This window comes from Pristiophorus japonicus, chromosome 27, assembly GCF_044704955.1.
Source record: "Pristiophorus japonicus isolate sPriJap1 chromosome 27, sPriJap1.hap1, whole genome shotgun sequence".
Classification (NCBI taxonomy): Eukaryota; Metazoa; Chordata; class Chondrichthyes; family Pristiophoridae; genus Pristiophorus; species Pristiophorus japonicus.
Genome location: NC_092003.1, coordinates 12,842,918 through 12,869,896, shown reverse-complemented (window position 1 = coordinate 12,869,896; position 26,979 = coordinate 12,842,918). Strand labels below are relative to the sequence as shown.

Sequence of the window (26,979 nt, the reverse complement as noted above, 5' to 3'; positions counted from 1 at the left end):
CCAGTGTGTAAGACTAGCCACCAGGGGGCACACCTGTGGGAGACCTAAGGGTCACCTGCACACCCTGGGCAAGCAGGTATAAAATGCAAACTCCCATGCCACTTTTTCACTTTGGAGTTACATTAAAGAGACCAAGGTCACAACAGTTTGAGCTAACAATGCAGTCTTGTGGAGTCATACTAAACATAATAATTGGCGACGAGTAACAGATCACGATCATTCACGCGGTAATGGCTGCTGTTGGTATTCTTGAGAGATTTGTTGAAGGTGATGATTGGGAAGCCTTCGTAAAACGTCTCGACCAGTACTTTGTGTCCAACGAGCTGGACATGGCTGAGACATCGGTCAAGCGCAGGGTGATTCTCCTCACCATAACAAGTCCTGCTCACCCATCACCCCCTGTGCTCGCTGCCCCGTGTCCTAACTTGTACCAAGTCCCGCTCACCCATCACCCCCTGTGCTCACTGCCCCGTGTCTTAACTCGCACCGCGTCCCGCTCACCCATCACACCTGTGCTCACTGCCCCGTGTCCGAACTCGCACCGAGTCCCGCTCACTCATCACCCGCTGTGCTCGCTGCCCCGTGTCCTAACTCGCACCGAGTCCCGCTCACCCATCACCCACTGTGCTCGCTGCCCTGTATCTTAACTCGTACCAAGTCCCGCTCACCCATCACTCCCTGTGCTCGCTGCCCCGTGTCTTAACTCGCACCAAATCTGGCTCACCCATCACCCCCTGTGCTCGCTGACCTCGTGTCCTAACTCGCACCAAGTCCCGCTCACCCATCAGCCCCTGTCCTCCCTGACCTACATTGGATCCCGGTTAAGCAGCACCTCGATTTAAAAATTCTCATCCTTGTTTTCAAATCCCTCCATGGCCCTCGCCCCTCCCTATCTCTGTAATCTCCTCCAGCCCCACAACCCCCCGAGATGTCTGCGCTCCTCCAATTCTGCCCTCCTGACCATCCCTGATTATAATCGCTCCACCATCGGTGGCCGTGTCTTCTGTTGCCTGGGCCCCAAGCTCTGGAACTCCTTCCCTAAACCTCTCTACCTCTCTACCTCTCTTTCCTCCCTCAAGACGCTCCTTAAAACCTACCTCTTTGACCCAGCTTTTGGTCACCTGCGCTAATTTCTACTTATGTGGCTCGGTGTCATATTTTTCATCTCATAATCCTCCTGTGAAGCGCCTTGGGAAGTTTCACGATGTTAAAGGTGCTATATAAATACAGTTTGTTGTTGTTGTTGGGTGGTACCTGCTGGGATAATGTGGGACATTTGTTTAAAAGGGGAGAAAGGGACAGACCGAGTAATTACAGGCCAGTCAGTCTAACCTCGGTGGTGGGAAAATTAGTGGAAGAAATTCTGAGGTTCAGGAAAGATCTTCATTTCGAGAGAGACAGATTAATCAAGGACCGTCAGCACGTGTTTGTTCAGGGAAGGTCGAGTCTGACTAACGTGACTGAATTTTTCGAGGAGGTAACCAGGAGGGTCGATGAGGGCAGTGTGTATGATGTAGTGTATATGGATTTTAGTAAGGCTTTTGATAAGGTCCCACATGGCAGACTGGTCACAAAAATAAAAGCCCATGGGATCCAGGGCAAAGTGGCAAGTTGGATCCAAAATTGGCTCAGAGGCAGGAAGCAAAGGGTAATGGTTGATGGGTGTTTTTGCGACTGGAAGGGTGTTTCCAGTGGGGTTCCGCAGGGCTCAGTGCTGGGTCCCTTGCTTTTTGTGATATATCACTGACCTAGACTTGAATGTAGGGCTATGATTAAGAAGTTTGCAGATGATACTAAAACTGACCGTGTGGTTGATAATGAAAAAGAAAGCTGAGGACTGCAGGATATGTGTGTTGGGTGGTACCTGCTCGGGTATACTCAGTGTGTTAAGAACACAAGAACATAATAATTAGGAACAGGAGTCGGCCATTCGGCCCCTCGAGATCACGGCAGATCTTCGACCTCAACTCCACTTTCCCGCCCATGTCACTCAATACCTCGAGACTCCAAAAATTTCAGTCTTGAATATACTCAACGACTGAGCCTCCACAGCCCACTGGGGCAGAGAATTCCAAAGATTCACCACCTTCTGAGTGAAGAAATTCCTCCTCCATCTCAGTCCTAAATGGCCGACCCCTTATCCTGAGACTGTGTGACCCCTGGTTCTAGACTCCCCAGCCCGGGGGGAAACATCCTCCCTGTATCTACCCTGTCAAGCCCTGTCAGAATTGTGTCTGTTTCAATGAGATCACCTCTCATTCTTCTAAACTCTAGAGAATATCGGCCCAGTCTGCTCAAACTCTCCTCATAGGACAATCCCCCATCCCAGGAATCAGTCTGGTGAACCTTCGTTGCAATCCCTCAATGGCAAGTATATCCTTCCTTAGGTAAGGAGACCCAAACTGTACACAATACTCCAGGTGTGGTCTCACCAGGGCCCTGTATAATTGCAGTAAGACGCCTTTACTCTTATACTCAAATCCTCTTGTAATGAAGGCCAATATACTATTTGCTTTCTGAATTGCTTGCTGGACCTGCAGGTTAACTTTCAGTGATTGTTGTACAAGGACCCCCAGCTCCGTCTGAACATTGCCATTTCCCGATATCTCACTATTTAAACAATGACTCTGCTTTTCTATTTTTCCAAACCAAACATATGATGCAACTTTATAAAATATCATATCCTGAGCTGCCCACAGAGAGAGCTGTGTCTGATGGACCACGGAAAATAATAGGGCAACACCGCCCTCTGCTGGCAGGAACGGAGGACTTCGGGAGCCGGTTGCTTTCAGAGTTTGGAGAAGATTAATACATTTACAGGATGGGAACGGTAATGTACGCACCGGTGAGTGTGCTCACAGGTTGGTAGAGCTGTTGACCTGGGAGTGGCTTAGCCAGTCACGTGATGTTCACAAGACTCAATAAAACCCCGGCCAGTTGGGTTTGGGGGATCCACGATGAGGTATGCAGTTGTGAGCCCGATGGATGAACCGGTAAAGTGTAGAGTGATTGTTAAACCTTTTGCTAATAAACTGACTCGTTCTTATTAGCAACGTGTTGCTGTGAATTCTTAAGCAAAGAACCCATGAAGCAAATACATTACAGGCAAAAATGGGCAGATGAAGTTCAACACAGATGAATGTGAAGTGTTACATGTTGGTCAGAAGAATGGGGAGGTCACTTATTACTGGGAGGGACCGAGTCTCGGTGGGACAGAGGAACAAAGGGATCTCGGAGTACAATACACCAATCATTAAAAGTTACGACACAGGTTAGCAAGGTCATCAAAAAAGCAAACCAAGAACTAGGGTTTATTTTGAGAGGGATCGAATCGAAATGTACAGAAGTTATGCTAAACCTGTATCGAACCTTGGCTAGACCGCACTTGGAGCACTGTGTACAGTTCTGGTCGCCGTATTATCAAAAGGGTATCGAGGCACTGGAGAAGGTGCAGAGAAGATTTACAAGGGCGATACCAGAAATGTGAATGTATCACGATTATCATAGGCAGTCCCTCGAAATCGAGGAAGACTTGCTTCCACTCTAAAAATGAATTCTAAGATGACTGAACAGTCCAATACGGTAATTACAGTCTCTGTCACAGGTGGGATAGACATTAGTTGAGGGAAGGGGTGGGTGGACTGGTTTGCCAGACGCTCCTTCCGCTGCTTGCGCTTGATTTCTGCACGCTCTTGGCGACGAGACTCGAGGTGCTCAGCGCCCTCCTGGATGCACTTCCTTCACTTAGCGTATACCCATCAGGAAACAATGAACAGGCTGGGTCTCTTTTGTCTTGAGACGTGAAGGCTGAGGGGAGACCTAATAGAGGTCTTTAAAATGATGTAAAGGTTTTGATAGAGTGGATACAGAGAGAATGTTCTTACTTGTGGGGAAGAGCATAACTAGAGGCCATCAATATAAGATAGTCACCCAGAAATCCAATGGGGAATTCAGGAGAAACTTCTTTACCCAGAGAGGGGTGAGAATGTGGAACTCGCTGCCACAGGGAGGGGTTGAGGCGAATAGTATCTGTTATGTATGTAAACATCGCCAGTGTGTAAGACTAGCCACCAGGGGGCACACCTGTGGGAGACCTAAGGGTCACCTGCACACCCTGGGCAAGCAGGTATAAAATGCAAACTACCATGCTGCTTCTTCACTTTGGAGTTACATTAAAGAGACCAAGGTCACAACAGTTTGAGCTAACAAAGCAGTCTTGTGGAGTCATACTAAACGTAATAATTGGCGACGAGTAACAGATCACGATCATTCACGCGGTAATGGCTGCTGTTGGTATTCTTGAGAGATTTGTTGAAGGTGATGATTGGGAAGACTTCGTTAAACGTCTCGACCAGTACTTTGTGTCCAACGAGCTGGACATGGCTGAGACATCGGTCAAGCGCAGGGTGATTCTCCTCACCGTACCGAGTCCCGCTCACCCATCACCCCCTGTGCTCACTGCCCCGTGTCTTAACTCGCACCGAGTCCTGCTCACCCATCACCCACTGTGCTCGCTGCCCCGTGTCCTAACTCGCACCGAGTCCCGCTCACCCATCACCCCCTGTGCTCACTGCCCCGTGTCCTAACTCGCACTGAGTCCCGCTCACCCATCACCCCCTGTGCTCGCTGCCCCGTGTCTTAACTCGCACCAAGTCTGGCTCACCCATCACCCGCTGTGCTCGCTGCCCCGTGTCCTAACTCGCACCGAGTCCCGCTCACCCATCACCCCCTGTGCTCGCTGCCCCGTGTCTTAACTCGCACCAAGTCTGGCTCACCCATCACCCCCTGTGCTCGCTGACCTCGTGTCCTAACTCGCACCAAGTCCCGCTCACCCATCAGCCCCTGTCCTCCCTGACCTACATTGGATCCCGGTTAAGCAGCACCTCGATTTAAAAATTCTCATCCTTGTTTTCAAATCCCTCCATGGCCCTCGCCCCTCCCTATCTCTGTAATCTCCTCCAGCCCCACAACCCCCCGAGATGTCTGCGCTCCTCCAATTCTGCCCTCCTGACCATCCCTGATTATAATCGCTCCACCATCGGTGGCCGTGTCTTCTGTTGCCTGGGCCCCAAGCTCTGGAACTCCTTCCCTAAACCTCTCTACCTCTCTACCTCTCTTTCCTCCTTCAAGACGCTCCTTAAAACCTACCTCTTTGACCCAGCTTTTGGTCACCTGCGCTAATTTCTACTTATGTGGCTCGGTGTCATATTTTTCATCTCATAATCCTCCTGTGAAGCGCCTTGGGAAGTTTCACGATGTTAAAGGTGCTATATAAATACAGTTTGTTGTTGTTGTTGGGTGGTACCTGCTGGGATAATGTGGGACATTTGTTTAAAAGGGGAGAAAGGGACAGACCGAGTAATTACAGGCCAGTCAGTCTAACCTCGGTGGTGGGAAAATTAGTGGAAGAAATTCTGAGGTTCAGGAAAGATCTTCATTTCGAGAGAGACAGATTAATCAAGGACCGTCAGCACGGGTTTGTTCAGGGAAGCTCGGGTCTGACTAACGTGACTGAATTTTTTGAGGAGGTAACCAGGAGGGTCGATGAGGGCAGTGTGTATGATGTGACCGTGATGTTGATAATGAAGAAGAAAGCTGCAGACTGCAGGATATGTGTGTTGGGTGGTACCTGCTAGGGTATACTCAGTGTGTTAAGAACATAAGAATATAAGAATTAGGAACAGGAGTCGGCCATTCGGCCCCTCGAGCCTGCTCCGCCAGTCAATGAGATCATGGCTGATCTTCGACCTCAACTCCACTAGTCCTACAGCGAAAATCGGTTAATCGTTACTTTATAGTCCCCACAAATTCTAACCGTGCCGTCCTCCTTAAGTTCCGGGACAATCGGACTGGCCCAGACGTTGAATTCCACCGGCGCGATGATGCCTTCACGTTGCAGTCTGTCCGGCTCAATTTCCACTTTTTCACACATCATGTATGGTGCTGCCCGTGCCTTGTGGTGGATGGGTCGCATACCGGGAACCAAATGGATCTGCACTTTCGCCCCCGAGAAGCTTCCAATGCCTGGCTCGAACAATGATGGGAACTTGCTCAGAACCTGGGTGCATGAGGCATCGTCGATGGACGAAAGTGCTCGGATGTCGTCCCAGCTCCAGCGAATTTTTCCCAGCCAGATTCTTCCAAACAACGTGGGGACATCCCCTGGCACAATCCACAGCGGGAGTTCGTGTACTGCTCCGTCATAGGAGACTTTAACTTCTGCACTGCCAATTACCGGGATTAGTTCCTTGGTGTAAGTCCTTAGTTTGGTGTGAATGGGGCTGAGCTTGGGCCTGTGTGCCTTTTTGCCCCACAGCCTGTCGAAGGACTTTTTACTCATTATGGACTGACATACCCCCGTGTCCAGTTCCATAGATACTGGAATACCGTTCAGTTCAACTTTCAACATTATTAGTGGACATTTTGTCGTGAATGTGTGTACCCTGCCTCCTCGGTTCGAGTCTCCAATTCAGCCTGATCCACAGTGAATCGATCTACCTCTGCAACGTGGTGGTTTGCAGGGTTTGCAGGGTTTGCAGCTCACCTGCACATTCGTTGGAGGTGTCCCATTGTTCTGCAACCATTGCACGCATAGTGCTTAAAGCGGCATTGATGGGGCTGATGATCACCTCCACAGCACCAACAAGGTGTTAACTGCCTCGCGTTAACGTTTGATGGCGGTCTCTGGGTCAACTGAGGTCGGGCTGCAGCAGCCGGTGTGTACGTTCTGTCCTGTACATTTCTGCTCGAGTCCGACGTTACTTTATGTACAGTGCTGGCCGAAACTTCTTTACTCTGCGAAATCTGTTTGGTGTTGTCGCTGGTGGACATAAATGCCTGGGCTATCGGTATGGCTTTGCTCAGATTCAGAGTTTCTACAGTCAACAGTTTGAGAAGGATTGTCTCATGTCGAATGCCCAGTAATAAAAAGTCTCTGAGCATTTGTTCTAGGAATCCCTCAAACTCACAACGTCCTGCGAGGTTCCTTAGTTCGGTGACATAGCTCGCCACTTCCTGGCCCTCTGATCGTTGACACGTGTAGAACCGCTATCCCGCCATCAAAACGCTTTCCTTGGGATTTAGGTGCTCCCAGCCCAGCGTACACAATTCTTCGTAGGATTTCTCTGTTGGTTTTGCCAGAACCAGGAGATTCTTCATGAGGCCATATGTTGTTGCCCCACAAACAGTTAGGAGGATCGCCCTTTGTTTGGTAATGTTCTCGTCTCCTTCCAATTCGTTGGCCACGAAGTATTGGTCAAGTCTCTCCACAAAGGCCTCCCAATCGTCCCCTTCTGATAACTTCTCCAGGATAAAAACATAGAAACATAGAAAATAGGTGCAGGAGTAGGCCATTCGGCCCTTCGAACCTGCACCACCATTAAATAGAATCATGGCTGATCAGTCACCTCAGTACCCCTTTCCTGCTTTCTCTCCATACCCCTTGATCCCTTTAGCCATAAGGGCCATATCTAACTCCCTCTTGAATATATCTAACGAACTGGAATCAACAACTCGCTGCGGAAGAGAATTCCACAAGTTAACAACTCTCTGAGTGAAGAAGTTTCTCCTCATCTTAGTCATAAATGGCTTACCCTTTATCCTTACACAGTGACCACTGGTTCTGGACTTCCCCAACATCGGGAACATTCTACCTGCATCTAACCTGTCCAGTCCCATCAGAATTTTATATCTTTCTATGAGATCCCCTCTCATTCTTCTAAACTCCAGTGAATACAGGCCCAGTCGATCCGATCTCTCCTCATATGTCAGTCCTGCCATTCCGGGAATCAGTCTGGTGAACCTTCGCTGCACTCCCTCAATAGCAAGAATGTCCTTCCTCAGATTAGGAGACCAAAACTGAACACAATATTCCAGGTGAGGTCTCACCAAGGCCCTGTACAACTGCAGCAAGACCTCCCTGCTCCTATACTCAAATCCCCTAGCTATGAAGGCCAATATGCCATTTGCCTTCTTCACCATCTGCTGCACCTGCATGCCAACCTTCAATGACTGATGTACCATGACATCCAGGTCTCGTTGCACCTCCCCTTTTCCTCATCTGCCGCCATTCAGATAATATTCTGCCTTCATATTTTTGCCACCAAAGTGGCTAACCTTACATTTATCCACATTATACTGCATCTGCCATGCATTTGTCCATTCACCGAACCTGTCCAAGTCACCCTGCAGCCTCTTAGTATCCTCCTCACAGCTCATACTGACACCCAGCTTAGTGTCATCTGCAAACTTGGAAATATTACTCTCAATTCCTTCATCTAAATCTATGATGTATATTTTAAATAGCTGGGGACCCAGCACTGAGCCCTGCGGCACCCCACTAGTCACTGCCTGCCATTCTGAAAAGGACCTGTTTATCCCGACTCTCTGTTTCCTGTCTGCCAACCAGTTCTCTATCCACGTCCATAGATTACCCCCAATACCATGTGCTTTAATATTGCACACTGATCTCTTGTGTGAGACCTTGTCAAAACCCTTTTGAAAGTCCAAATACACCACATCCACTGGTTTTCCCTTGTCCACGCTACTCGTTACATCCTCAAAAAATTCTAGAAGACTTGTCAAGCATGATTTCCCTTTCATAAATCCATGCTGACTTGGACCGATCCTGTCACTGCTTTCCAAATGCGCTGCTATTTCATTTTAAATAATTGATTCCAACATTTTCCCCACTACTGATGTCAGGCGAACCGGTCTATAATTAACTGTTTTCTCTCTCCCTTCTTTCTTAAAAAGTGGTGTTACATTAGCTACCCTCCAGTCCATAGGAACTGATCTAGAGTCGATAGACTGTTGGAAAATGCATCACCAATGCATCCACTATTTCGAGGGCCACTTCCTTGAGTACTCTGGGATGATAGACATTGATATTTAAAATGTTCACTGGCCTATAGCAGATGCAGATAATCTCTTAATCTTCTAAACTCAAGGGAATACAAGCATAGTCTGTGCAACCTGTCCTCATAATTTAATCTCTTTAGCCCCGGTTCAGCCGTGGCTCAGTTGGTAAGCGCTTTCCCCTCTTAAGGCAGAAGGTTGTGGGTTTAAGTCCCAATCCAGAGACTTGAGCACAGAAATCTAGGCTGATACTCCCAGCGCCAGAGCTGAGGGAGCGCCGCACTGTCGGAGGGGCAGTACTGAGGGAGCGGCGCACTGTCGGAGGGACAGTGGTGTGGAAGCGTTGCACTGTCGGAGGGACAGTACTGAGGGAGTACCGCACTGTTGGAGGCGCAGTACTGAGGGAGCGGCGCACTGTCGGAGGGACAGTGGTGTGGAAGCGTTGCACTGTCGGAGGGGCAGTACTGAGGGAGTACCACACTGTCGGAGGGGCAGTACTGAGGGAACGCCGCACTGTCGGAGGGGCAGTACTGAGGGAGCGCCGCACTGTTGGAGGGGCAGTACTGAGGGAACGCCGCACTGTCGGAGGGCAGTACTGAGGGAACGCCGCACTGTTGGAAGAGCAGTACTGACGGAGTGCCGCACTCTCGGAGGGGCAGTACTGAGGGAGCGGCGCACTGTCGGAGGGACAGTGGTGTGGAAGCGTTGCAGTGTCGGAGGGGCAGTACTGAGGGAGTACCGCACTGTCGGAGGGGCAGTAGTGAGGGAACACCGAACTGTCGGAGGGGCAGTACTGAGGGAGTGCCACAACTTGGAGGGGCAGTAGTGAGGGAACGCCGCACTGTCGGAGGGGCAGTACTGAGGGAGCGCTGCACTGTCGGAGGGGCAGTACTGAGGGAGCGCCGCACTGTTGGAGGGGCAGTACTGAGGGAGTGCCGCACTGTCGGAGGGGTAGTACTGAGGGAATACCGCACTGTCGGAGGGGCAGTAGTGAGGGAATGCCGCACTGTCGGAGGGGCAGTACTGAGGGAGTCCTGCACTGTCGGAGGTGCCGGCTTTCAGATGAGACGTTAAACCGAGGGCCCAGTCTGCTCTCTCGGGTGGATGTAAAAGATCCCAGGGCACTATTAGAAGAAGAGCAGGGGAGTTCTCCCTGGTGTCCTGGGGCCAATATTTAACCCTCAATCAACAGCACTGAACAAACTGATGATGTGACCATTATCACACTGCAGTGATGTCATGAAAGGCTCTGTAGAAATGCAGAACTGTCTTTTCTGTATCATTCTAATATGTGGGGCCTGTAATTCAGTGCGGCAACAGACAATGCGCCTGGCAAACCTTTGCCGCCATTTTAGATATTTATTGGGTCCGTTCGAGTTTGTGAGGCCTTTTTTACTTTGTCTTCAAACCCTCCTCTTCCCTCCGTTTAGCGCATGCGTTGCTCTCTTATCTGATGCACTGGTGGTTGCGTTGTGTCATTGGCAGGCAGGATGCCCAGATCGAAGAGCTGTTTAGCATGTGGTAGATCGGGATTTTGCAATCATCGCACGGTTAAATTGTCTTATCGTAGACTTAAAGGGACACTGTGTTCACAAACATTGGCAAACCCATGTTTGTTTGGGGGGATTGAGAAGTAGGTCACAGCTTAAGAATTAGAGGCAAGGTGACCTGCTGACCTTTCCCACATTACAACAGTGACTACATTCCAAAAGTACTTCATTGGCTGTAAAGCACTTTGAGCCATCTGGTGGCCATGAGAGGTTCTATATAAATGCAAGTCTGTGTGTTTTTCTTTCACCCCGTTGAGGCGATTTGCAAACGAACGAGAGGTGAGACGAGGAAAGAGTTTTTTACGCAGCGAGTGGTTGGGATTTGGAATGTGCTGCCTGGGACTAACTGGATTGCTGTTGGAAAGAGCAGGTGCCGAATCGATGGGCCGAATGGCCTCCTTCTGTGCTGTGCAATTCTATGATTCTATGGGTTAGAAGTTGCCGCTGGCTGCAAGGGTTGTGTGTGAGTTTAAGTCCCGCTCCGTAATATCGTCCTTCTCCGCCCCTTGCCTCAGACCACTAAGTGACAGGAAACACAAGCTGGAGGCATTAACCCGAGTCGGTAAGCAAGTGACAGAGTAGGTCAGCAAGCTCTCCCCCTGTTTCATGAGCTGGCTATTATGGAACATGAGGCAGCTGGGGGAAAGAGGGTTTCCCTGTTTGGCGCTCCAAGGCTATGGTCCCCACAGGGCAGAAATGTATCGTGCCTGCAATGAACATGAGGTGCAAAAGGGCAGAGAGGTCACTGGGAGTTCGACGACATCTCAGGTCTCCGTGACCAAGGAAGGAGATACTTGCCTCAGAGGGAGTGAACAAAGGTTCACCAGACTGATTCCTATGTTGCGGGATTGTCCTATGAGGAGGGATTGAGTAGATCGGGCCTATATTTCCCAGAGTTTAGAAGAATGAGAGATGATCACATTGAAATGTATCAGATTCTGAGGGGGATTGACAGGGTAGATGCTGGGAGGATGTTTCTCCTGGTTGGAGAGTCTAGAACCAGGGGTCACACAGTCTCAGGATAAGGGGTCGGCCATTTAGGACAGAGATGAGGAGAAATTTCTTCACTCAGAGGGTGGTGAATCTTTGGAATTTTCTACCCCAGAAGGCTGTAGATGTCCAGTCGTTGCGTATATTCAAGGCTGAGATTGATAGAGCACAGGGGGTGATGGGTGAATGGGACCCGGTGCGAGTTAGGAGAGCTCTGGCAAAAGCTACCATTGGCTTGAAATGCCCTCAAAGGCGATCCAAAGATTGGAAGGATGCTTGCCTCGATAGGATGTCACTTACCTTTAAGTGGGCCCCCCTCTCCATCCCCTTATAAGGCCATCCCCCCAGGAGCACTGGAAGTCAGCTGACCGCTGGAAAATTGGGTGCATTCAGCACACTAACCATTCCGTTGGGATTTGTCCCATCTCCTTGTTATTCTCGAGGGCCTGAATGGCCTACTCCTGTTCCTCTGTTCCTATTCTAGACAGCTAGATATAGTGATATTACAAGTCCAGGCCAGAATGGAGATGATTGGGTAATTCCTCCGTCAATCACGGCTGGAGACCACATTACCTAATTATCAGCCGTGGCTCAGTGGGTCTCACTCTCGTCTCTGAACCAGAAGGTTCTGGGTTCAAGACCCACTCCAAAAGTCTTGAGTTCAAAAATATAGACTGATACTCCAGTGCAGTACTGAGGGAGCACCGCACTGTCGGAGGGGCAGTACTGAGTGAGTGCCACACTTTCGGAGGGGCGGTGCTGAGGGAGTGCCGCACTGTCGGAGGGGCAGTATTGAGGGAGTGCTGCACTGTCGGAGGGGCAGTATTGAGGGAGCGCCGCACTGTCGGAGGGGCAGTACAGAGGGATCGCTGCACTGTTGGAGGGGCAGTACAGATGGAGTGCTGCACTGTCGGAGATGCCGTCTTTCAGATGAGACGTTAAACCGAGGCCCTGTCTGCCCTCTCAGGTGGACGTTAGACCCATGGCATGAGTGGGATTGATTTTACACACACCATTTTGCTGGAGAAATCTCCCTGCTTTTGCAAGTGACACTACAAGTCCCGGCCAGAATGGAGATGATTGGGTAATTCCCCCATCAATCACGGCTGGAGACCACATTACCTAATTATCAGCCGTGGCTCAGTGGGTATCACTCTCGTCTCTGAGCCAGTCTTGAGTAAAAATTCCAGGCTGATCCTCCAGTGCAGTACTGAGGGAGCGCCACACTGTCGGAGGGGCAGTACGACGGAACACCGCATTGTCAGAGGGGCAGTACTGAGGGAGCGCCGCACTCTCGGAAGGGCAGTCCGAGGGAGGGCACACTGTCAGAGGGGCAGTACAGAGCGAGTGCCGCACTGTCGGAGGGGCAGTACTGAGGAAGTGCGCACTGTCGGAGGGGCAGTACTGAGGGAGTGCCGCACTTTCGGAGGGGCAGTACTAAGGGAGCGTCGCACTCTCGGAGGGGCAGTACTGAGGGAGCGCTGCACTGTTGGAGGGGCAGTACTGAGGGAACGCTGCACTGTCGGAGGGACAGTAATAAGGGAGCGCTGCAATGTCGAAGTGTCAGTACTCAGTGAGTGCCGTACTGTTGGAGGAACAGTTCTGAGGGAGTGCTGCACTGTCAGAGGGGCAGTACTGAATGAGCGCTGCAATATCGGAGGGGCAGTACTGAGGGAGCACCGCACTGTCGGAGATGCCGTCTTTCAGATGAGACGTTAAACCGAGGCCCTGTCTACCCTTTCAGGTGGACAGTCGATCACATGGAATAAGTGGGGTAGATTTTACACGCACCATTTTGCTGGAGAAATCTCCCTGCTTTTATCGGGAGACTTTGCTCCAGTTTCTGTCGTGAGTTCCGTTTGCTGTAGTTCGGAGAGGCTGTTTAAATAGACTCTGCAGACTATTTACTGTAGTGTGCTGCTTAAATAGATTCTGTTTGCTGTAAAATAGACTGTTTGCTGCGAGTCCTCACTCATTGGCTGAAACAGCGCAATTCATTGGCTGACAAAATGCATCTCATTGGCTGACACAATGCAATTCATTGGTTGACACAGTGCATCCCATTGGCTAAAACGATGCATCCCATTGGCTGACACAGTGCATGGTATTGTCTGACACGATGCATCCCATTGGCTAACACGGTGCACCCCATTGGCTGACACGGTGCATCTCATTGACTGACACGGTTCATCCCATTGGCTGATGCAGTGCATCCCATTGTCGAATGTTGAACACTGGATAGCTGAAGAATTAATTGTCGAACTTCTTTGTATCTTGGAGAAAAAGGCTTTCTGATACAAACAGGATGACTTTGAAATGTCATGAGAGAAAGCACAGCTTGCCTTCTGATATGAAAAGTGCCTGTGCAAAGAAATACATGACAGTAACATGACGTATGGGGAAAGGAAATACTTGGCCTCAGCGCTCTCGGCCTTTTGGCTAAGATCATGCGTAACTGACCTGACCAGCCACCATGACCTCCGGGTGGTTTCTCCCTGGTCAGGAAGGTATATGCTTGCTTTTTTGGAAACAGGAGGTGGGTGGGGTGGCTTGACCCATCCACTTCCACGGAGGTGTGTGGGGTGGCTTGACCCATCCACCTCCATGGCACGAACCTGGTATTGCAGTACTTCCAGGAACGGTGCAGTGGCTCTAGGCCTTTTGGCTAAGAGCATTGGCGCAGAGTGATCCTTGGCATGTGCAAGGTGACCTCTGGCGTTTGTGATTTGACAAAGAATTGGAACGATTGGCTACGAATTTCAAAAAAAAAAATCAGTGATTAAATCGCTTCTCGGCCTTTTGGCTAAGATCATGCGTAACTGACCTGACAGGGGAGTAGCCACCATGACCTCCGGGTGGTTCTCCCTGGATCAGGAAGGTATATGCTTGCTTTTTTGGAAACAGGAGGTGGGTGGGGGGCTTGACCCATCCACCTCCATGGCACGAACCTGGTATTGCAGTACTTCCAGGAACGGTGCAGTGGCTCTAGGCCTTTTGGCTAAGAGCATTGGCGCAGAGTGATCCTTGATGTGTGCAAGGTGACCTCTGGCGTTTGTGATTTGACAAAGAATTGGAAAGATTGGCAACGAATTAAAAAAAAAAAAAAAAAAATCAGTGATTAAAGTGTAACGTAGGGCGAGGGTAATAAACAGGTCGGGGGATCCATTAACTATAGTATGGAAAGGTAACGGTTAATAAAGTCTGTTCTTCAAAGGGTTTAAGATGTCTGTTCAGGAAGTTGGTTGTGGTGGTTGGAGGTCAATCGTCACGGCCCCAGGACATTGCGGCAAGAGTTCATAGAAACATAGAAACACAGAAAATAGGTGCAGGAGTGGGCCATTCGCACCCTCGAGCCTGCACTACCATCCAATAAGATCATGGCTGATCATTCCCTCAGTAACCCTTTCCTGCTTTCTCTCCATACCTCTTGATCCCTTTAGCCGTAAGGGCCATATCGAACTCCCTCTTGAATATATCCAATAAACTGGCATCAACAACTCTCTGCGATAGGGAATTCCACAGGTTAACAACTCTCTGAGTGAAGAAGTTTCTCCTCATCTCAGTCCTAAATGGCCTACCCCTTATCCTAACACTGTGTCCCCTGGTTCTGGACATCCCCATCATCGAGAACATTCTCCTCGCCTCTAACTTGTCCAGTCCCGTCAGGATCTTATATGTTTCTATGAGATGCCCTCTCATCCTTCTAAACTGCAGTGTATAAAGGCCCAGTTGATCCAGTTTCTCCTCATATGTCAGTCCTGCCATCCCGGGAATCAGTCTGGTGAACCTTCGCTGCACTCCCTCAATAGCAAGAACGTCCTTCCTCAGATTAGGAGACCAAAACGGAACACAATATTCCAGGTGAGGCCTCACCAAGGCCCTGTACAATTGCAGTAAGACCTCCCTGCTCCTATACTCAAATCACCTAGCTATGAAGGCCAACATACCATTTGCCTTCTTCACCGCCTGCTGTACCTGCATGCCAACTTTCAATGAATAATGAACCATGACACACAGCTTTCGTTGCACCTCCCCTTTCCTAATCTGCCGCCATTCAGATAATATTCTGCCTTTGTGTCTTTGCCCCCAAAGTAGATAACCTCACATTTATCCACATTATACTGCATCTTCCATGCATTTGCCCACTCACCTAATCTGTCTGAGTCACCCTGCAGCCTTTTAGCGTCCTCCTCACAGCTGACACTGCCACTCAGTTTACTTTCATCTGCAAACTAAAAGATATTACACTCAAGTCCTTCATCTAAATCATTAATGTATATTCTAAAGAGCTGGGGTCCCAGCACTGAGTCCTGCGCCACTCCACTAGTCACTGCCTGCCATTCTGAAAAGGAACCGTTTATCCAGACTTTCTGCTTCCTGTCTGCCAACCAGTTCTCTATCCACGTCAGTACATTACCCCCAATACCATGTGCTTTGATTTTGCACACCAATCTCTTGTGTGGGACCTTGTCAAAATCCTTTTGAAAGTCCAAATAGACCACATGCACTGGTTGTCCCTTGTCCACTCTACTAGTTACATCCTCAAAAAAATTCCAGAAGATTTGTCAAGTATGATGTCCCTTTCATAAATCCATGTTGACTTGGACAGATCCTGTCACTGCTTTCCAAATGCGCTGCTATTTCATCTTTAATAATTGATTCCAACATTTTCCCCACTACTGATGTCAGGCTAACCGGTCGATAATTACCCGCTTTCTCTCTCCCTCCCTTTTTAAAAAGTGCTGTTACATTAGCTACCCTCCAGTCCATAGGAACTGATCCAGAGTCGGTAGACTGTTGGAAAATGATCACTAATGCATCCACTATTGCGAGGGCCATTTCCTGAAGTACTCTGGGAAGCAGACTATCAGGCCCCAGAGATTTATCGGCCTTCAATCCCATCAATTTCCTGAACACAATTTTCCAATTTATAAGGATATCCTTCAGTTCCTCCTTTTCACAAGACACTCAGTCCCCTAGTATTTCTGGAAGGTTATTTGTGTCTTCCTTCGTGAAAACAGAATCAATATATTTGTTTAACTGGTCCGCCAATTCTTTGCTCCCCATGATAAGTTCACCTGAATCTGACTGCAAGGGACCTACGTTTGTTTTCACGAATCTTTTCATTAATCTTCCTCAGGGCAGGGTCCTGGACCCAACCATCTTCAGCTGCTTCATCAAAGACCTTCCCTCCATCATTAGGTCAGAAGTGGGAATGTTCACTGATGACTGCTCAGTGTTCAGTTCCATTCACAGAAAATGAAGCAGTCCATGCCAGCATGCAGCAAGACCTGGACGACATTTAGGCTTGGCCTGGTATGTGGCAAGTAACATTCGCACCACACAAGTGTCAGGCAATGACCATCTCCAACAAGCGAGAGTCTAACCATCTCCCCTTGATATTCAACGAATCCACCACCATCAACATCCTGGGGGTCACCATTGACCACAAACGTATCTGTACCAGGCACATAAATACTGTGGCTACAAGAGCAGGGCAGAGGCTGTGTATTTTGCGATGAGTGTCTCACCTCCTGACTCTCCAAAGCCTTTCCACCATCTACAAGGCACAAGTCAGGAGTGTGACGGAACACTCTCCACTTGCCTGGATGAGTGGAAGTCCAATAACACTCAAGAAGCTCGACACCATCCAGGACAAAGCAGCCCGTTTGATCGGCACCCCATCCACCACCTTCAACACTCACTCCCTCCACCACCGGTGCCCCCTGGCTGCAGTGTGTACCATCTACAAGATGCACTGCAGCAACTCGCCAAGGCTCCTTCAACAGCACCTCCCAAACCCGCGACCTCTACCACCTAGCAGGACAAAGGCAGCAGGCTCATGGGAACACCACCACCTCCACGTTCCCCTCCGAGTCCCACACCATCCTGACTTGGAAATATATCGCCGTTCCTTCATCGTTGCTGGAATCCTGGAACTCCCTCCCTCCCTGCCAACTTCAGATAACATGCAGGTTTTTCAACTAAGATGGAAGTTGAGGGAGTAACTTCACCACAAGGACTGCAGCGGTTCAAGAAGGCGGCTCACCATCTTCTCAAGGGTGATTAGGGATGGGTAATAAATGCTGGCCTTGCCAGCGATGCCCAGATCCTGCAATGAATTTTTTAAAAGTCTTCTTTGAGGAAACTAGCTTTGGTGTAAACAACTAAAAGTGTTTACATGAAGAGACTGTCTGCAAAATATTTGATGTAGAAAATATCGTGTATAAAGGATCACGGTTTTCAACAGAACTTCAGCGGGCTTGAAAGATACAGAAACCGAAAGTCGGTCATTAATAAAGTCTATTTTTGATTGGTTCGTGGGATGTGGCCGTCCCTGGTGAGGCCAGCGTTTATTGCCATTCCCTAATTGCCCTCGAGAAGGTGGCAGTGAGCCACCTCGGCTAGTCCTGGAGCAAGTCTTCAGCACGATAGCCGGGATGCTGTCGGGGGCAGTAGCCTTTGCTGTATCCAGTGCGCTCAGCCGTTTCTTGATCGTCTGGTCCACGTATTCCACCATCAAGTGTCTCGTGCTTACTCGGAACCGTGTTGTTGGGAACCAGAGGAGGAAGGAGGTGGAACGCTAACGGCTGCCACAATGCAACTCATTGGCTGACACAGCGGTGTCAATGGACACACTGCTTCTTGACTCAAGTGTTCCAGGGCTTGAACATCTACACTCAGAGTATGAGCTCGTGGGCAGCAAAAGATTAAAAAGTACCCTGCCAACTTCAGAAAATATGCAGCTTAAACATGGGCCTGACTGTTTTTCAACTAAGATGAAGGTTAGCTAGATCTCACTGGAGCCATGCTGCACCCTATCAGATTGTCGGTTTGCTGGTTGCTATGAGAGGAAGTCATTTTAACAAAGTCATGCTGAGTCGGAATAAAATGGCTCCATTATCTTTCTCAGAGATCCTTGCAAACCAGCAAGCATGGAGAAGAGGAATTATTTTAAACTGTAGACATAGTAACATAGAAACATCGAAAATAGGTGCTGGAGAACGCCATTCGACCCCTCGAGCCTGCACCGCCATTCAATGAGTTCATGGCTGAACATGCAACTTCAGTACCGCATTCCTGCTTTCTCACCATACCCCTTGTTCCCCCTAGTAGTAAGGTGTTAGTGTTAGTGTTTTATCAGAAGGATCACTCAACACTCATATTTGGTTCCAACGCCAATGCGGCCTTTATTAATGCCAGCGGGGAGGAAGCCTCAGGACTGGATCCAGGCACTTCTCTCCGCAGAACAAAGGGTTTAATGGATCTTTATATGTTGTACAACAGTTTTTACTGCAGTTACATCAACCTATTTCGGCTGGATACTATCCAATCATATCGATTATGAATTCAACCAGACCAATAGATAGACTTAGTTTCTAAACATAAAGTGGCTCATGTGTTGCTAAGAGATGTGTTGCAAAGAGATGTGTTGCTAAGGAGTGTGTTGCTAGGAACAACTCATGTATCCGGAGACATAGTCCAGGCCCCCCTTATCTTACTGTCCTTGGGTAGCCTCCTTATCTTAATCCTGTTGCAGAGTCGTATTGTTCTTACATCCACCAGAACATTCTCCTTTGGAGGCCTGAATGATTAGAGACATCTGCAGAATTTGCTTGTTATTCCTGTGTGTGGGAAACAACAATTATCAGTTTCCAGGAATGCGGTCCATTTCAGCTAAAAGAAATCCCTTGAGGCCTCACGGGTAGCCATTTTATGGTATTAGAGTTACATATTTAGTTCTAACCTTATACTACAGGTGTAGTTCTAACCTTATGCTACAGGTGCCGTTGCCCTAGGTTTTGATATATTCAGCAGGTGCCTAATGCCTACAACAAAGGACGACATATAATTCCTTTTTGAATATATTTCGTGAATTGGCCTCAACAACTTTCTGTTGTAGACAATTCCACAGGTTCACCACTCTCTGGGTGAAGAAATTTCTCCTCATCTCGGTCCTAAATGGCTTACCCCTTATCCTTAGACTGTGTCCCCTGGTTCTGGACTTCCCCAACATTGGGAACATTCTTCCTGCATCTAACCTGTCTAAACCCGTCAGAATTTTAAACGTTTCTATGAGATCCCCTCTCATTCTTCTGAACTCCAGTAAATACAAACCCAATTGATCCAATCTTTCTTGATATATCAGTCCCGCCATCCCGGGAATCAGTCTGGTGATCCTTCGCTGTACTCCCTCAACAGCAAAAATGTCCTTCCTCAAGTTAGGAGACCAAAACTGTACGCTGTACTCCAGGTGTGGCCTCACCAAGGCCCTGTAGAACTGTAGTAACACCTCCCTGCCCCTGTACTCAAATCCCCTCGCTATGAAGGCCAACGTGCCATTTGCTTTCTTAACCGCCTGCTGTACCTGCATGCCAACCTTCAATGACTGATGTACCATGACACCCAAGTCTCGTTGCACCTCCCCTTTTCCTAATCTGTCACCATTCAGATAATAGTCTGTTTCTCTGTTTTTAGAACCAAAGTGGATAACCTCACATTTATCCACATTATAGTTCATCTGCCATGTATTTGCCCACTCACCTAACCTATCCAAGTCACTCTGCAGCCTCATAGCATCCTCCTCGCAGCTCACACTGCCACCCAACTTAGTGTCATCCGCAAATTTAGAGATACGACATTGAATCCCCTCGTCTAAATCATTAATGTACAATGTAAACAGCTGGGGCCCCAGCACAGAACCTTGCGGTACCCCACTAGTCACTGCCTGCCATTCTGAAAAGTACCCATTTACTCCTACTCTTTGCTTCCTGTCTGCCAACCAGTTCTCAATCCACGTCAGCGCACTACCCCCAATCCCATGTGCTTTAACTTTGCACATTAATCTCTTGTGTGGGACCTTGTCGAAAGCCTTCTGAAAGTCCAAATACACCACATCAACTGGTTCTCCCTTGTCCACTCTCCTGGAAACATCCACAAAAAATTCCAGAAGATTTGTCAAGCATGATTTCCCTTTCACAAATCCATGCTGACTTGGATCTATCATGTCACCTCTTTCCAAATGCGCTGCTATGACATCCTTAATAATTGTTCCATCATTTTATCCACTACCGATGTCAGGCTGACCGGTCTATAATTCCCTGTTTTCTCTCTCCCTCCTTTTTTAAAAAGTGGGGTTACATTGGCTACCCTCCACTCGATAGGAACTGATCCAGAGTCGATAGAATGTTGGAAATTGATTGTCAATGCATCCGCTATTTCCAAGGCCACCTCCTTAAGTACTCTGGGATGCAGTCCATCAGACCCTGGGGATTTATCGGCCTTCAATCCCATCAATTTCCCCAACACAATTTCCTGACTAATAAGGATTTCCCTCAGTTCCTCCTTCTTACGAGAACCTCTGACTCCTTTTATATCCGGAAGGTTGCTTGTGTCCTCCTTTGTGAATACTGAACCAAAGAACTTGTTCAATTGGTCTGCCATTTCTTTGTTCCCCGTTATGACTTCCCCTGATTCTGACTGCAGGGGACCTACGTTTGTCTTTACTAATCTTTTTCTATTTGCATATCTATAGAAGCTTTTGCAGTCCATCTTAATGTTCCCTGCAAGCTTCCTCTCGTACTTTATTTTCCCTTCCCTAAGCAAACCCTTTGTCCTCCTCTGCTGAGTTCTAAATTTCTCCCAATCCCCGGGTTCGCTGCTATTTCTGGCCAATTTGTATGCCACTTCCTTGGCTTCAATACTATCCCTGATTTCCCTTGATAGCCACGGTTGAGCCACCTTCCCTTTTTTATTTTTACACCAGACAGGGATGTACAATTGTAGTTCATCCATGCGGTCCCTAAATGTCTGCCATTGCCCATCCACTGTCAACCCCTGAAGTATCATTCGCCAATCTATCCGAGCCAATTGCAAAATGTAGTGCTGTCTATTTCTGCATTTATGTCTTTCTGAATCGGACTCTGTCAGTAATCAAGCCTGTCTCTATAGGCCCCATTTACACAGTGTCTCATTGGATGGACTGGGTCAGTCTGCCTTCAGGCCCCACATACACGATGTCGCCGGAGCTGTTCAGTGACGGCTGTGGTTCAGTGGGTATCTCTGGTGCCTCTCAGTCAGAAGATCGTGGGTTCAAGACCCACTCCAGACACTTGATCCAGGCCAACACTCCCTGGGCAGTACTGAGGGAGCGCCACACTGTCCGAGGGGCAGAACTGAGGGAGCAGAGCAGTGTCAGAGGGGCAGGACTGAGGGAGCACAGCACTGTTGGAGAGGCTGCACTGAGGGAGTGCCACACTGTCGGAGGGGCAGTACTGAGGGAGCCCCGCACTGTCGGAGGGGCAGAAGTGAGGGAGCGCCGCACTGTCGGAGGGGCCGTCTTTTGGATGAGACGTTGAACCCAGGGCCCTGACTGCCCTCTCAGATGGATCTTAAAGATCCCAGGGCACTATTGGAAGAAGAGCAAGGGAGTTCTCCCCGGTGTCCTGGGGCCAATATTTAACCCTCAACCAACCTCACCAAAACAGATGATATGGTCATTATCATATTGCTGTTTGTGGGAGCTTGCTGTGCGCAAATTGGCTGATGCGTTTCCCACATTACAACAGTGACTACACTGCAAAGGTACTTCATTGGCTGTGAAGCACTTTGGCCATCCTGTGGTTGTGAAAGGCGCTATAGAAATGCAAGTCTTTATGGATGGGGTGATGTGGGATATCATTTCTGGTTGGAATGGGATGGGGCAACAAACAGAGAGCCTCCCTCTGGTACCCCAATCACCCACCCCGCCATCCGACTGCCTTTATACACTCCCCCAATCCCATCCACCCTCACTTCCACAACTTGCAGCTTATTCCAAATAATCGTCGCCCTTTGAGGTCAGGAATTTCCCCCTTCCCCGAAATCACTCTGTAAAATGACTATTCACCACATCATGCTCCCACTTTCCTGTCTTCAATTAACACTTCCTGCACTCACTTCATCAACCCCAATACTCTACACCTCGCTGAACCGAACCGCTAAACTCTCCCTCTCATTCTCCCTCTCATTCTCTCTCTCATTTTCTCTCTTCTCCTCTCACTCCCTCCCTCTTCCTCCTCTCTATCTCTATCTCTGCCCCCTTGATCTCTCCCTCCTCTTTCTCTCCCTCCCTCTATCTCTCTCCCTTCATGGTCTCTCCCTCCCTCCATTTCTCCCTCCCCCCTCTCTCTCTCCCACCCACTCTCTATCTTTCCCCCCCCTCTCCCTTTCCCCATCTCTCTCTCTCGCTCCCTCCCTCTCTCCCACCCCCCGTCTCTCTCGCTCCCTTCCTCCCTCTATCTCGCCCCCTCTCCCACCCTTTCTCCCATCCTCCCGCTGTCTCTCCCTCCCTCCCTCACTCCCTCCCTCCCTCTCTCTCTCTCTGCCCCCCTCTCTCTCTCTCCCCCTCGTCGCCTCTCTCTCTCCCTATCGCTCTCCCTCCCCCTTCTCTCTGTCTCTCTCTCTCTCTCTCTCTCTCTCTCCCTACCCCCCCTCTCACTCTCCCTCTCTCTCTACCTCCCCCCCACCGTCCATCGAGGTTGATGAGTTTTTCCCTTATCCTCATAACCCACCATGGATGAGGGGGGCCATTCAGCTCCTCTTAATTCACCCAAACAGCGAGAGAGAGAGATGGCCTTCACTGCCGGGTCGGGCTGTATTTAAAAACCAACACAAAGGGGTTTCCCCCCCAACAGTCTCTGAGTCCTCCCTGGGTCTGAATCCCAACTTCCTGATCAACATGACAATCAGGAACGCACGCTCAAGCGCTCCATCGACCCCCCATCTCTCGCCTCCCTCTCCGCTCTGTGTCCTTGAACGTGTCACGGTTGCCCCGCTCCATGGGCACTTCTCCACGCACAGCTCTCCGCTTCCACCGTATTTGGTCTGGCTTCCACCCTGCACACCCTTGGGGAGGGAAGGCAGGAAAGGAGGCAAGTAAGAAGGAAAGAAAGGCTTGCATTTCTATAGCGCCTTTCATGACCACCGGACGTCCCAAAGCGCTTCACAGCCACTGAAGTACTTTTGGAGTGTGGTCACTGTTGTAATGTGGGAAACGCGGCAGCCAATTTGTGCACAGCAAGCTCCCACACACAGCAAAGTGATAATAACCAGATCCTCTGTTTTAGTGAAGTTGGTTGAAGGATAAATATTGACCCAGGACACTGGAGAGAACTCCCCTGCTCTTCTTCCAATAGTGTCCTTGGATCATTAAGATCCATCTCTGAGGGGAGGCGGGGCTCTTGGTTCAATGTCTCATACAAAAGACGGCACCTCCGATAGTGCAACACTCCCTCGGTACTTCCCCTCCGACAGTGCGGCATTCCCTCAGTACTTCCCCTCTGATAGTACAACACTCCCTCAGTACTGTCCCTCCGATAGTTAAGATGCTCGTGAACCAGTGTACACAGTTCCACATATGACTTATCTGTGGGTTTCACCGGAGCCAGAAGATTCTTCATGAGGCTGTAGGTCGGTGCCCCGCAGACTGTGAGGAGGACCGCTCTCCTTTTTGCAGCGCTTCCTTCTCCGTCCAACTTGTTGGCTACAAAGTACTGGCCTAGCCATTCGACATAGGCTTCCCAGTCCTCACCCTCCGAAAACTTCTCCAGGATGCCCACAATTTACTGCACCTTTGCGTTGGATTCGAATTCTCGTCGCCAGTTATTGTGCTCCTAATACAGATGAGGCTGCACACAGGGAAGTTAAAGTAACAGTGACCTCAGTCTTTAATAAGACACTCCAGAGTGAGGAACAGGCCTGAGGGGCCGGCTTATATACAGTGCTCCCAAGAGATGCTGGGATCCCTTGGGACTTCAGGGGATTGAGCTCCCTGGTGGCGGAACATGGGAGTGCATGCTTTACAAATACACAACACACTGAGCCATGGCTGACACTGAACAGCTCTGGCGACATCGTGTATGTGGGGCCTGAAGGCAGACTGACCCAGTCCATCCAATGAGACACTGTGTAAATGGAGCCTATAGAGACAGACTTGGTTACTGACAGAGTCCGATTCAGAAAGACATCAATGCAGAAATAGACAGCACTATAGGTTAAAATTATTCCTCTTCTGCATGCTTGCTGGTTTACAAGGATCTCTGAGAAAGTTAATGGAGCCATTTTATTCCAACTCAGCATGACTTTGTTAAAATGACTTCCTCTCATAGCAACCAGCAAACTGACAATCTGATAGGGTGCAGCATGGCTCCAGTGAGATCGAGCAAACCTTCATCTTAGTGGAAAAACAATCAGGCACATGTTTAAGTTGCATGTTATCTGAAGTTGGCAGGGTACTTTTTATTCTTTTTCTGCCCACGAGCTCATACTCTGAGTGTAGATGTTCAAGCCCTGGAACACTTGAGTCAAGAAGCAGTGTGTCCTGCAGGGCTGGGTGAGCCTGGCCTTGCTGGGCTGTTGGGCGTGATGGGTTCGATTTCCTGGTCCGGCGTGGTGTCGTTGATCCTTTGGGTGTATGTTGTGGGCTCGAAAAAGGTGGGTTGTTCAGGGCAGTCTGTGAACCACAGCCTTGTTTGGCCCAGGTGCTTTCTGCAAATTTGTCCATTGTCTCGTTTGACTACAAACACCCTATTCCCTTCTTTAGCTATCACTGTGCCCGCGATCCACTTGGGCCCATGTCCATAGTTTCGCACATACACAGGGTCATTCAGATCAATTTCCCGTGACACAGTGGCGCGACCATCATTTACATTTTATTGCTGCCGCCTGCTCTCTCCGTGATCATGCAGGTTGGGGTGAACCAGCGAGAGTCTGGTTTTAAGTGTCCTTTTCATGAGAAGCTCAGCCGGGGGCACCCCTGTGAGCGAGTGGGGTCTCGTGCGGTAGCTGAGCAGTACTCGGGACAGGCGGGTTTGGAGTGAGCCCTCTGTGACTCGTTTAAGGCTCTGTTTGATTGTTTGTACTGCCCACTCTGCCTGCCCATTGGAGGCTGGTTTAAACGGGGCCGAGGTGACATGTTTGATCCCATTGCAGGTCATGAATTCTTTAAATTCGGCACTGTTGAAACATGGCCCGTTGTCACTGACCAGTATGTCAGGCAGGCCGTGGGTGGCAAACATGGCCCTCAGGCTTTCAATGGTGGCGGTGGCGGTGCTTCCCGACATTATTTCACATTCAATCCATTTTGAAAAAGCATCCACCACCACCAGGAACATCTTACCGAGAAACGGGCCCACATAATCGACATGGATCCTTGACCATGGTCTGGAGGGCCAGGACCACAAACATAGTGGTGCCTCTCTGGGCGCGTTGCTCAAGTGAGCACACACACTGCATTGCCATACACAGGACTCTAAGTCAGAGTCGATACCGGGCCACCACACGTGGGATCTGGCTATCGCTTTCAGCATTACTAAACCCAGGTGTATGCTGTGGAGATACGAGATGAACGTCTTCCTGCCATTTTTTGGTAGCACAACGCGGTTACCCCACAACAGGCAGTCTGCCTGAATGGACATCTCGTCCTTTCGCCGCTGGAACGGCTTGATTAGCTCATGCATTTCAACGGGGATACTGGCCCAGCTCCCATGCAGTACATAGTTTTTTACTCGGGACAGCAGAGGATCTTGGCTGGTCCAAGTCCTAATCTGGTGGGCCGTGACAGGTGATTTATCATTTTCAAATGCTTCCATGACCATCAACAAGTCTGCGGGCTGCGCCACCATCAACAAGTTTGCAGGCTGCACCATTTCCAGCCCGTAGTGGGCAATGGTAGACAACTGAGAGCATCCGCACAGTTCTCGTTGCCTGGCCTGTAGTGGATGGTATAGTTACACGCTGATAGTGCGAGTGCCCAACTTTGTATGCGGGCTGAGGCATTCGTATGTATCCCCTTGTTTTCAGCGAACAGGGATGTGAGGGGCTTGTGATCGGTTTCCAGCTCAAATTTGAGGCCCAACAGGTACTGATGCATTTTCTTTACCCCGAACACACACACACTTATACCTCTTTCTCAATCATGCTGTCGGCCCTCTCAGCCTTAGACAAGCTCCTGGAAGCATAGCCGACAGGTTGTAACTTCCCCGCAACATTAGCTTGTTGTAATACACACCCGACTCCGTACGACGACGCGTCACATGCTAGCACAAGTCTTTTACACGGGTTATACAATACAAGCAACTTGTTGGAGCATAAAATGTTTCTGGCTTTCTCAAAAGCAATTACTTGTTTTTTTCCCCATACCCGGTTCTCACCTTTGTGCAATAACACATGTAGGAGCTCTAAAAGGGTGCTTAACCCCGGTAGGAAGTTACCAAAATAGTTGAGGAGTCCCAGGAACGACCGCAGCTCCGTGACGTTCTGTGGCCTGGGCGCATTCCTGATAGACTCTGTCTTGGCGTCTGTGGGCCGAATGCCATCCGCCGCGTTCTTTCTCCCCAAAAACTCCACTTCTGTTGCCATGAAGACGCATTTCGACCTCTTCAGCCGCAGCCCTACGCAATCCAGTCGCTGGAGATCCTCCTCCAGGTTTTGTAGGTGCTCGGCGGTGTCCCGACCCGTGACCAATATGTCGCCCTGAAAGACCACCGTGTGTGGTACCGACTTGTGTAGGCTCTCCATGTTTCTCTGGAAGATCGCTGCAGCC

At 49.4% G+C, this 26,979-nt stretch overlaps 2 pseudogenes; both read left to right on the top strand.

Annotated features, from left to right (window-relative positions):
* Positions 1–13,814: 13,814 nt before the first annotated feature.
* LOC139239540 (U2 spliceosomal RNA) lies at positions 13,815–14,048 on the top strand (annotated as a pseudogene).
* A 131-nt stretch (positions 14,049–14,179) lies between these two features.
* LOC139239533 (U2 spliceosomal RNA) lies at positions 14,180–14,381 on the top strand (annotated as a pseudogene).
* The last annotated feature ends 12,598 nt before the right edge of the window (positions 14,382–26,979 follow it).